Below are 16760 nucleotides of genomic sequence, written 5' to 3'. Positions count from 1 at the left end.
TCACATGGAAGGGAAGCCAATAAAGAGTACTCAAAACATTAACCTGTGATCCTTACAGGGGCCCCAGTGAATGGACAGAGTTGATTGTTTCCACTGTTTATGGACCCTAATGGAGAGATTTTTAAGTGCTTCAGTCCTCAAACCAAGTTTTGTAACTATGAAGTTTCAGTGTAGTTTTCTGCACTCAAATTTTCTTATTTTCTTTTGTTGCATGTAGTTTAATGTATAGTAATATGCACACACAATTCTTGTAAATTCGTTAGAAACACCAGCAATAACAAGAAACTTTCAGTGATTGCAGCAGTGAATGCTAGAGTCAGCCAGAAGTACAGTTGTGAAAGGATTGCAGGTGGAATGGGTACCTATTTCATCGGACTAAAATGCATTCCACTCCAAAGATATTTGCTCAATTTCACAGTTATCCAATGACAACTGAAGTTACAATCAGCCAATGAAACCATTCTGTTATGAGTGGCATATTTTATAGATTATCCTGGCTCACAGGGTATAATTAAATACCAAATGTGTAATGTTTTGGAAAGTTTTTTGCCCAAAGTCATAACTTATGGAAAATGCATTTACCACTGACTGCAAGTGTCAGAATTGTGATGACTCTCAACACACATGAAAACACATGAGTGTACAAAGGACAGGCAAGAAAAGTAGTCAATATAATATGATGTACTGTAATGTTGTGCATGTATCATTAACAATTATCTGTTAGTTTATTTAAGAACATGCTTATGATGGATGCCATTCCTTTGTTAATATTGTGTAAGTTGCTTTGCTGCATGAAAATGCTTACCGTATATCCTGTTTCTTTGTCTAGGCCTATGGCAGGTAAAGGAACACACTTACAGCATATTTTGTTGTATTCATAATGGTTTGTACATTCACAGGAGGAAACTTTGAATGCAATCTAATTAAAAGACTGATTTATGGGGTAGTCTCTTTTCAGCCACACAAACAGATTGCCACATACCAACGTATCTTAGATTACAGGGTATGCTACAGATTATTTACTACGTCAGCCCATATTTCTGTGGGATGGTGGTGGGCACTATCACACACTAGTCATATTTTGCAGGATAAGAGAAAGGCTAAAACAGTTTTTGTAGATACTAGTAATTAAGTGTTTTTTCTTTGCATGTAGCTTATTCCATAGCTTATAATCTTTGGTGATGTAATTTTTTTTTTCTTCCTCTTGGGAGTCAGTGTGGTATTGACAGTGCATCCCGCTGCCCCACCCCCCCCAAGAAAAAAGGAGGAGCAAGAGAAAGTTCTTAAGTTAAAGAATCAATCTTGTGTTCTCATTATGGTGTAAAGTGTCTGTTCAGTTATGAGGTAAAGTTATATACTTTAGTTGGAGATTAAATGTGTTATCTTAAGAAAAGGATTTTTTCAGAATCAAGCAGAACTCTTAGAAATGACAATAGGCTGCACGCGTCTCTTGTGATCACCATGGATGGCAATGTGTGCTCCGCAATGTAGTGGCATTCTGCCCCCACATTTGGTATGTAGTTCTTATGGTAGAGCTTTCCATTCATCAGCATTGTCGATAATTGCAGGACAGTTGACTGTGCATGTGGATGCGCTGCAGTATGTCTCCCAAACACATCCAGCCATGCTACATGGGAATTAAAGCAGGGGAATGGGCAAGCTATCCCACTGGTCAAATATCTTCTCACACCTACAGCTCTTGCACCTGTGCTGTTAGATGCAGTCCTGCAGTGTCTTCCATAAAAATGAAGTCAGGGCCAAATGCACTCTTGGAAAGGCAGGGGTATAGAAGGAGTAGTGCCACAAAGACGTTGACCTGTAAGTGAACTGTGTTCAATGATTAGCAGGCAATATGCCCATGCAACATTATCACTGTCGATGCCCTAAAACCTCAACCACCAAATTGATCATGTTCAATAATGTTCCTGTATGCAATATGTGTGACCTCTTGGTGAGAGCACTAATGCATCTCACCAACATTGCCTGACATCATCATTTTGGTAGTCTAGTTGTCATGATGTAAGAGGCACAATGTTGCAAGGGCATACTGCCTTCAAATCTTTGAACACAGTATACTGACCAGACAACACCACTGTGACACAGTACTTCTTCCCAATGTTTGCTTTTTCAGGAGTGCATTCGGCTGTGACTTCACTGACTGACTGCACCGAACAGTGCATGTGGAGATCTTGGAATGCAAGGATATCTGACGAGTGGACTATCCTGCATGTTCCCCTGACTTAGGCCCTATCGAACATGTTGGCGAGATGCGTTGCAGCATGGCCACATGCACCAATGAGCATCTAGCTATTGTTAGCTGCACTGGAGGAGGAATGGAACACTGTACACAGGAACTCTTTACCAACCTTGTGCCAAAATGGGTGCACATTGCAGATCATGCATTCTCAATCTTGATCACACACCCTATTATGAACCATGTTCTGTCTTTTGTAGGCCAGAGGATGTTCATAAATCATGGCCACTTCAGTGTACTTATTTTCTTTGAATGAAAGCATCATTTCTGTTTGTCAGTTTCTCTTTCAGTTGCCTTCTGTAGAATACTGAAATAATTATTTGTATGTACAGTTTCTCTGAGGTATGTTATTTGGCTGTTACACCATGCAAAATTTGCTTTGTCCTTATATTTTTCAAGCCAGTGTAATATGAATGTATAGGCCTATGAGCTTCCAGGAACCTGTTGCTGTTTACTGTGGCACGAAGCTATCATGTGGCATGTGTTCTACAATCTGGTGCATGTACAACATGACCACCATCGTGAGATAAGTAAATGGAGACCCATGTTCCTATTGCCATCCCCATGCTTTCAGTGACTTATTTCTCTTACTGATCCACTGCTGCTATCAATCTGCTGTAGTTGTTAACATGAGGTTGTTCTCTAGACGTTGTGTTGCATTGTAAATCAGGCACAAGGGAGGTGCCAGATTTCTTGCTGTTATTGATTTGTCAAAGATGACACTTTCCTAACAACCAGTGGATGAATGCCAGGGAAAAGCAATGTCAAAGTTAGTCTGTCACACTCCAACGTAAGCCAGCTCAAAAGAAATTTCTGGAATTCTACAAGAAAAACAGCTTCTATCAAAATTTATATTAATTCAAAGTACATGTGTCACCTACTAGGTATTGTATAACACAGTGCTGAGATGCTATTATTTTAAACAGTTACCACATAACTCTATTATGAACACTTCATTAATGCAATAAAATGTTAATGTTTAGTGGAGATTATTTTACATTGGGTGTGATTCCAGCATCAAACTGTGTGATTAGGCTTGTTAGGAACACTGTTAATGTTAAAAAATATTGTGTTTCATGTTATAGTAATGGAATTTGTTGATAACAAAGGCAGCATCTCATGTAGAAATAAAGTAGTTTTAATTATGAAAAAATTAAATTAAAGAACATGAATGTTGTGCCAGTAGGACTGATATCTTGTTAAATTTATGTACTGTAATGTTATTGTGTACCTGGAAGAATCCTGGAGATACTAAAAGGTATCAGATAGATTATATAATGGTAAGATAGAGATTTAGGAACCAGGTTTTAAATTTAAGACATTTCCAGGGGCAGATGTGGATTCTGACCACAATATATTGGTTATGAACTGCAGATTGAAACTGCAGATTGGAACTGAAGAAACCGCAAAAATGTGGGAATTTAAAGAGATGGGAGCTGGATAAACTGAAAGAACCAGAGGTTGTAGAGAGTTTGAGGGAGAGCATAAGGGAACAATTGACAGGAATGGGGGAAAGAAATACAGTAGAAGAAGAATGGGTAGCTCTGAGGGATGAAGTAGTGAAGGCAGCAGACGATCAAGTAGGTAAAAAGACGAAGGCTAATAGAAATCCTTGGGTAACAAAAGAAATATTGAATTTAATTGATGAAAGGAGAAAATATAAAAATGCAGTAAATGAAGCAGGCAAAAAGGAATACAAACGTCTCAAAAATGAGATCGACAGGAAGCGCAAAATGGCTAAGCAGGGATGGCTAGAGGACAAATGTAAGGATGTAGAGGCTTGTCTCACTAGGGGTAAGATAGATACTGCCTACAGGAAAATTAGTGAGACCTTTGGAGAGAAAAGAACCACTTGTATGAATATCAAGAGCTCAGATGGCAACCCAGTCTTAAGCAAAGAAGGGAAGGCAGAAAGGTGGAAGGAGTATATAGAGGGTTTATAAAAGGGCGATGTACTTGAGGACAATATTATGGAAATGGAAGAGGATGTAGATGAAGACGAAATGGGAGATACGATACTGCATGAAGAGTTTGACAGAGCACTGAAAAACCTGAATCGAAACAAGGCCCCGGGAATAGACAACATTCTGTTAGTACTACTGATGGCCTTGGGAGAGCGAGTCATGACAAAACTCTACCATCTGGTGAGCAAGATGTATGAGACAGGCGAAATACCCTCAGACTTCAAGAAGAATATAATAATTCTGATCCCAAAGAAAGCAGGTGTTGACAGGTGTGAAAATTACCGAACTATCAGTTTAATAAGTCACAGCTGCAAAATACTAACGCAAATTCTTTACAGACGAATGGAAAATCTGGTAGAAGCGGACCTCGGGGAAGATCAGTTTGGATTCCGTAGAAATGTTGGAACACGTGAGGCAATACTAACCTTACGACTTATCTTAGAAGAAAGATTAAGAAAAGGTAAACTTACGTTTCTAGCATTTGTAGACTTAGAGAAAGCTTTTGACAATGTTAACTGGAATACTCTCTTTCAAATTCTGAAAGTGGCAGCGGTAAAATACAGGGAGCGAAAAGCTATTTTCAATTTGTACAGAAACCAGATGGCAGTTATAAGAGTCGAGGGGCATGAAAGGGAAGCAGTGGTTGGGAAAGGAGTGAGACAGGTTTGTAGCCTCTCCCCAATGTTATTCAATCTGTATATTGAGCAAGCAGTAAAGGAAACAAAAGAAAAATTCGGAGTAGGTATTAAAATTCATGGAGAAGAAGTAAAAACTTTGAGGTTCGCCGATGACATTGTAATTCTGTAAGAGACAGCAAAGGACTTGGAAGAGCAGTTGAACGGAATGGACAGTGTCTTGAAAGGAGGATATAAGATGAACATCAACAAAAGCAAAATGAGGATAATGGAATGTAGTCGAATTAAATCGGGTGATGCTGAGCAAATTAGGTTAGGAAATTAGGTTAGGAAATGAGACACTTAAAGTAGTAAAGGAGTTTTGCTATCTGGGAAGCAAAATAACTGATGATGGTCGAAGTAGGGAGGATATAAAATGTAGACTGGCAATGGCAAGGAAAGCATTTCTAAAGAAGAGAAATTTGTTAACATCGAGTATAGATTTATGTGTCAGGAAGTCGTTTCTGAAAGTATGTGTATGGAGTGTAGCCATGTATGGAAGTGAAACATGGACGATAACTAGTTTGGACAAGAAGAGAAGAGAAGCTTTCGAAATGTGGTGCTACAGAAGAATGCTGAAGATAAGGTGGGTAGATCACGTAACTAATGAGGAGGTATTGAATAGGATTGGGGAGAAGAGAAGTTTGTGGCACAACTTGACTAAAAGAAAGGATCAGTTGGTAGGACATGTTTTGAGGCACCAAGGGATCGCAAATTTAGCATTGGAGGTCAGCGTGGAGGGTAAAAATCATAGAGGGAGACCAAGAGATGAACACACTAAGCAGATTCAGAAGGATGTAAGTTGCAGTAGGTACTGGGAGATGAAGAAGCTTGCACAGGATAGAGTAGCATGGAGAGCTGCATCAACCCAGTCTCAGGACTGAAGACCACAACAACAACAATGTTATTGTATGAACAATTATCCATACAATAAATGTGATGTCTCATAAATGTTGTAAAATTAAATTTTGTTGTTGATAAAGATACATTCAAGCTGTTGGTTGACTGTTCAGTTTGTGCTAAATAAATATATCTGAATGAAGTAAGGAGGTCCATAGAGGAAGAATCATCCTACAGATGAAAATCAGGTGGTGCCTTGGTAATACTTGATTTGAGTGTTTTGGCAAATGTGTGGAATCATGTTCCACTGATAAGATGCATCCCATGAAAACATTTTCAAAAAACAACGATAAGCCCATTCTGTATTACAAATTGATCAGTCTTCATATGCTTTCAGTATATTGAGATATAAAACTAATAATATCATCATTCCTGATAAAGCATTAGCAACACATTATTTTTGCAAAGAGTATAATTTTTCACTATAGAACAAGTTTATGAAAGATGCACACCTTCACTTTAAAAACCCAACTACTGTTCTTATTGGTAAAGAGTATACAATACACTTTACATATTCCCATATTAAAAACCTAGATGTGAGTTCAGGAACCACACTAATGAGGAAGTTGACTTCTACTCCTGTTTACTCTAAAACTGAAAGCAATACAATTTTTGAATTGGGGACTGAACAAACTATAGTGTGTTGAAAGATGAGAGTGATTAAATTAGTTAAAGCTAGGAATTTGGAATAATAAAGATAGTTAAAAAGTGAAGGAGTATTAGGAGCCTGAATCTGTGTGTGTTACACTCAGTTGTGCAGTTCAGTGCTATGATACTGTGGCATAATTGGTCGGTGGAGTGCCGAGTACAGTAACACAGGATAATGCTGTGTCAACAGCCAGTTCACCATACAGGAGAAGACATGACAAGAAGCAGCTCACTGCAAGCCAGGGCACCAACATCGAGGCAGTAATTGGATCAGATAGGCCAGCTGAGCAACACCAGAATATTCCCCTGACCTACTGGGAAAGAAAAACAGCAGACCAGCAAGAAAGCCACATTTAAGGACCGGCAGCCCGCTCATCACCATCATCTGTCTTGAGATGTTTGAGTGACGCAGAGCTGTGTTACTTACCACCACCACCACCAGTTCAGAGTTGTAACTGCAATCACAATCATTGTAATAGTCACTGTCATAATGCACGTAGTTTCCCAGGAGCTGCCAGAGTGACTCCACTGCCATAACTATCCAGCCTTAATTATCTTAGGACACTGTCTTTGGAGCCATTGCTTGGGGTGCTTTGTGATAATGCACTGTCGGCATTATCCTGGATGCTGCTGGCTTGAACACCATGACTGGGGCAGTGCCAGGGACGCTGGCGCATTCACACCAGAGTGTCGGTGCTGGGGATGTCTGCTGAGACAGGGCACTGATCTGTCCTGCCACACCCCCCAGTTGCCAGCATGACTGAGTCCCACAGTGAGTTGTTCCAGCTGCAGCAAAATGTCCTGGAAGGCTGGAGTGCCACTGGCAACGCAGCAGATTCAAGATATGCCAATGCAATTACAGATGCAGCAGCTGGCGCGTTTGTGAACATCCACCTGTCACCTCTATCACCACCAAAAATATTACGAATGGAAGCAACCCTCGCCTAGAGTGCCCACAACCAATATATTGCTGTTTATTAATAAATGTTGCTATTTTGACACCAGGAGACATCCATGGACACATTCCCATCATCTTCCTCACACCCATCAGAAAAACCAGCAGTGGAGTTCAGTGCCCAATTACACTAGTATGGATGTGGCCATTGACAAAGCACATTACACTAAGTATCTAATAAACATATGTCTTGGAACTGCTGTGAGCATTTGCTACACAAGGAATGTTAGTTTTTGTCAAACTATACTGAAAATATTGCATCTAGGAATTACTGTAACTTCAGACAGTGATTGCATTTGCTACTGTGGTACTGTGTCATAGGAGAGAGGGGTAGGCTGGTTGATGAGCAAATTTACTTGCATAGAAGCATTTGATGTGCATAGTATTTTCTGGTGGTAATAAATATGGAAAAAAGTCATGTTAGTATAAAACTGTATAGTGTACATCATTTGCACAATATCTGTAAATCAGTTTACAGCTTTTCTACAAGACTGATCAAGAGTCAGAGGGCTTAACAGATAATGCAGGTATGCACTAGTCATACCTGTGGAACACTTGGGGGTACCTAAATCAGAATAATCCACATATCAGTTCCTAGTAGGGAAACAATCAGTGATTTAAAAAAAAACTGTTAGGGATGCAGATGTGGAAGGAGCTATATGTAAGCACAACTCTGAAACATGCACAGAAATTTATAACACACTATGTACAAAGGAACATACTGTTGGGATAAGATGAATGCAACTCTATACAATGGTGTAGAAGAAACTGGATATGCAAGACATTTTCCCCATGCTTTATTCTCCTGGAAACATCATTCACCTTCCTAAGTCCAACAACTGTGGCTTGTGTGTGTGTGTGTGTGTGTGTGTGTGTGTGTGTGTGTGTGTGTGTCATTTTTTTGTTGTGCATATGGAGGCACCAAGTAACATATCTTGAACATGTTTGCATGGACTGAGGTTTGACAAGCAATGAGAACTTCTATACAATTAATGTAGGTAGTTCACATACTTTGAAATTGTGTGGGTTGCCAACTGCAGATTTACTTTGTGATAAATAGCATATAATGAATGGCCTGTCTTATTGTAGACATAACCAACAAGCATCTTTCATGGTATGATAATTTTCTGAAACTGGACATTATTGAGACACATCTGTCTGTTTAGACTATTCACTGCTAGCAGTTTTCACGCACAGTACCTACGTAACACATCAATTTGTCATCTGCATTAGAAGGATTTTACTTAGCCTATACTGCTACAAAATTTGAACAATACACTTATTTGTAATTGTTTCCAAGTATAATAATTTAAAAAATGCTTAAAAATCCTTCTCAGACATTTCTGAGATTGAACATACAGTAATTTCAAGCCAAAAATTTATAAACTACGAGCTTTCGCTTATGGAAGAAATTGTCTGACAATCTCAACATGTAATTCACAGCCAACTATGTTTAGAGAAAATAACGACATCAGATTTAGGTAACAGAATGTTACAAAAGTACTTTTGCAATTAGAGCTACATAATGAGCTCAGATTATCTACATTATTTGCCACCATATAATGTCCCCACAACACAGACATATTACAAAACTGTACACTGCAATGTGTAAAAGTTTCCATTTAAGTAGCAGGGTACTTTTGAAAGAATAATATGACCATACTAAAAATCACATGTGGCATGAGATCATTCTTTGTAGTCTAAAAAGGCACATCAAGCTTTTGGAATTTGGTAGGGGTCAATTGTTATTTCTAAAGCATTTTTTAAATTGCAGGATCCTCAGCCACTGTGAAACTGTGTGTCATCAGTTTCTGACTTTTGCTAATCACAGGTCACACATTATACCAAGCTTTCTATTTCAACTGACAAGACAACTGTACATTACATGATATTTCTAGGGGAGCCACGTGGGATCAACCAAATTTAACAGTGAAGGGCTAATTCCAACTGCAAGATTTCACACAGTTGTAGGCTTACACCTTCTGACACATATTAATCATCTTCATTTTGGATTCCCTGGGGATTTTTGTCCTACATGTGAATCGGACTTCAAGTGGTCCCTCACTTCCACCATAAAATACTGACACCTCGATTATTTGAAAGCAGTTATCATCCTTGTGTCTCCTCTACCTGCACTAGCCACCAACACAATTGTGCAACCATTTACCAATTACAATAACATGACAACAACAAAAACTGAAGACAGGCAGTGACTCATCTGTGGGTAACTGATGTGTTGTGCACAGGCACACACAAAGATTTGATGTCCCAAGATTTTTAGCTACAGATATTTTTGTAGCATGTGTGTTCTAGTGGAGATTTACACGTGCACACCGAGATAGAAACATGAAGCTACCTGTTTTATGTGGCATGAGCAGGAACAGAATCACAGGTTGCAAGAAGGCAGCACAAAATCATTGAAGCTGACTGTGCCCAAGTACTGTAACAATGGAAAATGGTACTGAAATGCAGGAGGATCTGCAGTGAATTGACGCATGGTGCAGGGTATGGCAATTCAGTCTCAATGTAGACAACTTTAATGAGCTACGAATACATTTAGCTACAAAATAGCAGGTCAGCAAGTGGAAGCAGTTAATTCCATAAATTATCTGGGAGTACGCATTAGGAGTGATTTAAAATGGAATGATCATATAAAGTTGATCGTTGGTAAAGCAGATGCCAGACTGAGATTCATTGGAAGAATCGTAAGGAAATGCAATCTGAAAACAAAGGTAGTAGGTTACAGTATGCTTGTTCGCCCAGTGCTTGAATACTGCTCAGCTGTGTGGGATCCGTACCAGATAGGGTTGATAGAAGAGATAGAGAAGATCCAACGGAGAGCAGTGCGCTTTGTTACAGGATCATTTAGTAATCGCAAAAGCGTTATGGAGATGATAGATAAACTCCAGTGGAAGACTCTGCAGGAGAGATGCTCAGTAGCTCGGTACGGGCTTTTTTTTAAAGTTTCGAGAACATACCTTCACTGAAGAGTCAAGCAGTATATTGCTCCCTCCTATGTATATCTTGCAAAGAGACCATGAGTATAAAATCAGAGAGATTAGAGCCCACACAGAAGCATACCGACAATCCTTCTCTCCACGAACAATACGAGACTGGAATAGAAGCGAGAACCGATAGAGGTACTCAAGGTACCCTCCGCCACACACCGTCAGGTGGCTTGCGGAGTATGGATGTAGATGGATGTAGATGTAGAAATTAATCTTTCTTTTTCTTACATCAAACCTCATAATAGATATCTGTAGGTGTGATCCATAAAAAACAACAATCTACACACTTCAAAAGATTCAGGCGGCCCTAAAGAAGGCAACACATAAGAGCAGAAGTAAAGTTATCTGGAGCAGAATGGCACTGAATGTGGAACAGTTATTATAGACTTACTGATTGTACTTTGTGACATGTAATTAATACACTGACTGCTTAGAAGCTGCTGCCTTCACTTAGTTACAACTGCAGGACACTCTTGGGCCTAAAGCGGGAAACCTCACTAATCTAAACTCTTACAGCCCTGAACTGTTATCCTTTACAGAAACATCATCTTTCGTACACCATAGCCAAGGTTAGAGATTTTGTTAGTGGTCAGATTTATATGGAAGCCCGAAACACAGCGGTGTTTATACATGATAGCACTGCTACTGAAATGCCCCACAACTCTAACAAGGAAACACAAAATTACAGTAGTAACTCCTTTGTTGCCATAGTGCTATATCAAATCTTTATAAATGTTTTGCTACATCAAAACATAGCATTCCCCATCATTTATGCTGACATCCACACATTTTCGCCGCTTAATGTAGTGTCCACGTATATTTTTATGTTTTTTGCAAGTGTCCATATTATTTTAGTATTGGGAATTAGGATCTTTTGATTTTCGCTATCATCTGATAAACTACTTATACGTTTTTCACTTCAGCTATTGAATTACATCAACATGGACTAATGTGGATGAACCTATCAAATCTTTGTTTGATAGAAATACTAAAATTTATGATGAAGTGTTTTGACCACTTTTCATATATAAAAAAGAAATCGTGGCCACTTACGATAGAAAATGTCAACAAAGCCATGAAAGTTTTGAATCTCGTATCATATAGTTTGTCCCAAGTCTGACTAGTAGCTGGCTGCTCTAAATTTTTTGTCTGTGATATTACTGAGCTGCAAGCTTACCTGGCTACCATATCTAAGACCTGAATTATGATTCCTCATCTGAAATTTCAAATGCATTCATGTAGGTTGTGGGAAACAGAACATGCTACTGTGTCCTCATTCCACAATCTTGCCTGCCATCCCATCTTTATTATGTATATGTACTACCTGTACCTACTAGACCTCTATACTAAAATACATTTTTCTAGATAATAAACTATAACTTTTCGTTGCTGATCTCTTCAGTTCACCAGGCACACTAGAGATCTGTGTCCAAGTGAATCTGGCAGCCCACGTCTCACTCCAGCTGACTTACAACCTGTGTTCAGCTTTTTGTGGCAGCACAGTGCTCCTAAACTTTAGCTTCATATGAGTGCCTGTGCATATAGTGGGTGATTTGAATGTGCACAGCAGCAGAGGACCGTAACGGAAAGCAAACTCTTGAGCATGAGGTAATGTCACCTAAATCTCTTCTTCCACCCAGACTGGGTGGAGCTCACCTTCAGAGCCACAGTTTGGAGGTTTCACACTTTGACAGAGTAGATGTTTGTGGATAATCCATTTTACTCTCTTTTACAGGTAAGGAAAATAGCAATAGCCATTGATTTTCTCAACACATTTAACCACTTCAGGATCCCCAGTGCTTAATGGATGTACAAGATTAGGTTCTCCAGGCTGTCCTCTGGAATGCAATTACACCAGTTATACTGGGTAAAACAACAACAAAATAATACATTATTGTGAAGCACATAGTATCTAACTAGTGTCTTAGGTGGGTCAAGTGCAGATTGTATTCTGATTTCTCTCCACCTAGGATTCCTGTCTTGGAGATGACACACATTGCTGCTGACATGAAACACAGACAATAAGTGTTATCATGCACCAGAAAGACATTATATTTAGAACTTCATCCCTCAGAGCAAAAGTTACTGGATATTTCTTCAGGTAAACATGGTAATGTGTCAGTTACTACATTGTTCTGTTCCATGACAAACTATTTTTAAATTGTATTACTGAAGTGAACCACTTCTGCATACACTAATTTGCAACTGAGAAGAAAGCTTAAAGGTTGGCAACCACAATATACTTTGGTGTAATTATCAACAAAATAGTGGTGGAATTTCCTGAAAGGGTAAATAATTGTGACAACTTCATATTCAATGGCTGTGTAGGCCCATTAGGAAAGGGTAGTGTACAGACACTTCATCTACCATCTAAACCCCTAATTTGGAAGAGAGAAGCTCCCAACCTGGTAAATGAAGCATCAGTTGACAAGTAAAAATCCTGGGACATTCATATGGTACACCAACTGTTTATTTGCTAGTGCATCTTTGATCTTATTAAAAGCAGACTGGATTACTTCAGACCCAATCTAAGGGATCAGTCTGCGTACAAAATTTTGTAATTGTTCTGCATATAAAAACTGGTTTGGAACAAAATGACAATGTTCATTGGCTAAATCTGAAGATACTTTTAACTGCACCTGTTTGGTATACTGGGAAGTTATGAACTCTTTGTATTTTTGTTTTGTCAATTGTCTCTCTCTCTATATCTCTCTCTCTCTATCTCTCTCTATCTCTCTCTATCTCTCTCTGTCTCTCTCTGTCTCTCTCTGTCTCTCTCTGTCTCTCTCTGTCTCTCTCTCTCTCTCTCTCTCTGTCTCTCTCTGTCTCTCTCTGTCTAGAAAAAATTTTTTTTTTTTTCATATTGCCTTTAACATCATATTGCTGAAAGTATTCTAAAACATTCTCTACCAATGACATGTGCACTTCCAAAATTTGTGTGGCATTCATCAAATCACCCACATATAAAGTAATTCTTTGTAGTAATTCTGGGCCTAACACATCATGTAATGTTATTATAAACACACCAACACTCATGTTTAGAGTAACTGATGTCATTCTAAACGGGTAGGTATGACATGCAGAAATAAAAGCAGTGTACATTACAGGAGCTCTGTTTAGACTTATCTGTCGATACGACATACTCAAATTGATGGAAACGAGGTACTTGATCCTTGGCTCCACTGTACTTGTTGAACTAAATTTTCTGCTCAGATTCTCACACGATTATTATTTTATTAATTGCCCTCATGTCCAATACCAGCCTAGTGCTTCTCCTAGTCTTACCTACAGCCAACAGGGGGTTGCAGTGCTGTCTTTTTGATGGCTTCCAATCCATCATTGAATGGTTCATGTGGTAGAATGTTGTCTCAATGACATAGTCTACTTTATGCTCAGAATCTCTCATTTATGCACAGTATGGAACACTGCTAGGGAATGAAATTCTCATTTTCATCTTTTAGTTGACTGCAAAGAATTTTGTGATAGACACTCAGAGTTGCACAATAGTTTTTACAAAAATTGCATGAGAACAATGATATAGTAGTCCTCTCCTGTAGCAAATGCCAGAAGCAGTGAACTAAAAAAAATGTGTTAACAGATGTAACAGTATGCAATGTCTGATCTCTGGTGTCTCAGATCATGTAAAATATTGTTGTATGGATGATGTAATATGTGCTGCAATCCATCAAGACATATTTGGATTTTCCAGTAGTAAATATGAAGGTACGAGTGATTAATGGAGACTGGATATAAGTATGGAGTGTGGGTGCCTTTAAAGAAGCACTATAACATTACAGATTAGGTATCTGAATGAAGATTGTTAATTGGAAGCCATATGGAAATTCACAAGAAGAAAGAAGCAGCTTTGGATTGCATCTTATCTGATAAATACCAATAGCATTGGGCAAGCTACAATTAAGCAACTTTTGCATCCCCCCAAAAATAATTTTTGGTACTAGTCAACTTGTACTTACCCAGCACTGCATTGTAACATATGTGTCACACCACTTGTATTTGGTTACATGAGTAATGAACCTAAGAAGTAAAATGAAAGGGTCACAGCCCACAGAATCTTTAATGCCATGCGTTTGCAATGTAATCACAGTGTCACACCACAACACTCCCAGCAATGTCTGATGTTCCAGTTGTTAGCAAGACTTTCTGCTGGAATAGCCCTACCTAACTAAGCTAGATTCTCCTCTCTGGAGGGTACCTGTCTACATACAGACAGGTTAGTGTATGTAACGGACACAGGTCTCCACTCTGCAGCACCAGAAATACAACCTGGAGCCTGAACTCCCATGCTGCAGTCACTACAGACCCTTCTGTTAGCAGAGCTACCATAGCTCCAGGTCACATAGCAATACAGGGGATATACAGTGCACTGTGCAGTCCAAATGGAAAAAGCCTGTCAGTAGGAAGACAAAGAGTTAATGATTATCGAGTTTTCCCAATTACTGTAGCACAGTGCCTTAAATATAGGCCATGTCTTTTAGTTACAGACCCTGCTTCATATGAAAACAGAGGTCTACTACTGAAGGAGAGCTTTTGTGCCTAACCATTGCTTCCTATAGCTGGGGCATCTTTCAAGGTTGTAAAAGTTGTGCAGTAATCTTGCATGCATTAAGTGTTGTGGGCACCCTTTAACTGTCTGAAACTCCTTGGGTCTTTCCTGCCAAGTAAAAGCAATACCATCATGACAATTATAGGAAATGCAGCTCCTTCTGGCAAGAGATAGCTAATTACAATATCAGACAATTAACGTTAACAGGTGACACATCTTGCCGATCTTCACTCATACCTCACATTCACTGGAGGGTAGCAAGTTTCCATGTGATGTGCACAACTACTCTGGAGTAGTTATCTATGGAGTTCGTGGGGAAATCTTCATTGTTGCACAGTTTCTGATCATCATATGACATTGAGCAGTATTTGTATATTTTCAGTGATGAGGATTTCATAATCATGGAAATGAGCTAATTCTCTTGGTGATTTATTCACTGACCTGATGTGGCACTGGACAAATACACAACATGACATTGAACCACTTCTGCACCTGCAAAGGTCTAAAAAATCCTCTAGTTCATACACCCCAAGAAATCAGCATTTTGGAACTAAGTATGTTGATTGCGGTGTTAAGAATATCTCACATGAAAGAACCTAGTGGCAGTCTTTTATATGCAAGTATTAGGTGAACAGAGTGTCTTTGGAATTCATACATCAAGAGCTTTCATACACAACTAAAGCATTTGGCATAACACTATGATGTGTATTGTATCTGTATGTAAGCTCTCAGGAGCTATGTACAATGTAATATAAAACTATGTTCATATGTGATCTTGCTTTCGTGTCCAGCATTACTATATCATTATTACTCATAACCAGGCTCCAGCCAGAACATAACGTCAGCCAAGAGGTTCACCTGGCCAGCATCTTCAGGTGATTAATCCGGCACACTAACTCGTTCAAACAGAAATTAAAGCATATAGCAGCTCCTGTGTACACTATCTAGGTCTACTACACTTGCACCACTCTAACTGTCCACCAGTGCTAAGCGTGACAGTGCACCGGCAGTGAAAACTTGCAGAAATCGAATACCAAACACTTATTAAAAAACAAACAGAACAGGATACCCCTGTAATTCTGTTTATAATGGACATAAGGGGTATCACTTAAGAGAGATCTGAAACACTGTTTTGTTTGACATTAAAACCTACTGTCTTTGTTTTGGGCATCAATTTTTAGCAAATTCAAGTTCTCACAGCTTTAAGTATCTTTTCCTCAGGAACTATTTGCATTACAGAGTGAACTGGGTGGTGTTTTACTTGTGACAATTGAAGAGAGCAGTTTTTCTCACTTTCCTTAGGAAAGTGAATAAGGAAGTGAATGGAAGGTTTAATCAGATTTTGTCATCTTTTTTGGTGCAATGATTACAAATTTTAAGAATGTCCTATTTACTTAACTGCTTATCATGTTTTGTTTACTTCGCAATAATTTTTCTGTTCTCACCCACAAACTGTGTTTGAGTAACTGAGAATGAAAGTGATCTCAGCTTGTAGAATAGTGGTTTTCAGTAAACATCACACTCTCTATTCCAAAAGTTTGAGCCATGCACATTATAATTAGTATGAATGATTGTATGAATGTAACATGCAATTGTACACAGCTTGAAAGAAAATGGAGAGAAAGTGAATTTCGGCGTTTTCAAAATGGGCATCTTCACTAGCCTGTGTCATTAATTTATAACATGGAAGTAATATCACATGTGACGGTGAATTTTGGGTTCAAGTTTAGTAAACCCAAAGAAATCACTTTCCAGTCAGATCACTATTCTCTGGAAGACAAGAAAAAAAGGAA

The sequence above is a fragment of the Schistocerca americana genome, unplaced genomic scaffold (assembly GCF_021461395.2).
Source record: "Schistocerca americana isolate TAMUIC-IGC-003095 unplaced genomic scaffold, iqSchAmer2.1 HiC_scaffold_31, whole genome shotgun sequence".
NCBI lineage: Eukaryota > Metazoa > Arthropoda > Insecta > Orthoptera > Acrididae > Schistocerca > Schistocerca americana.
This window is presented reverse-complemented; position numbering follows the sequence as displayed.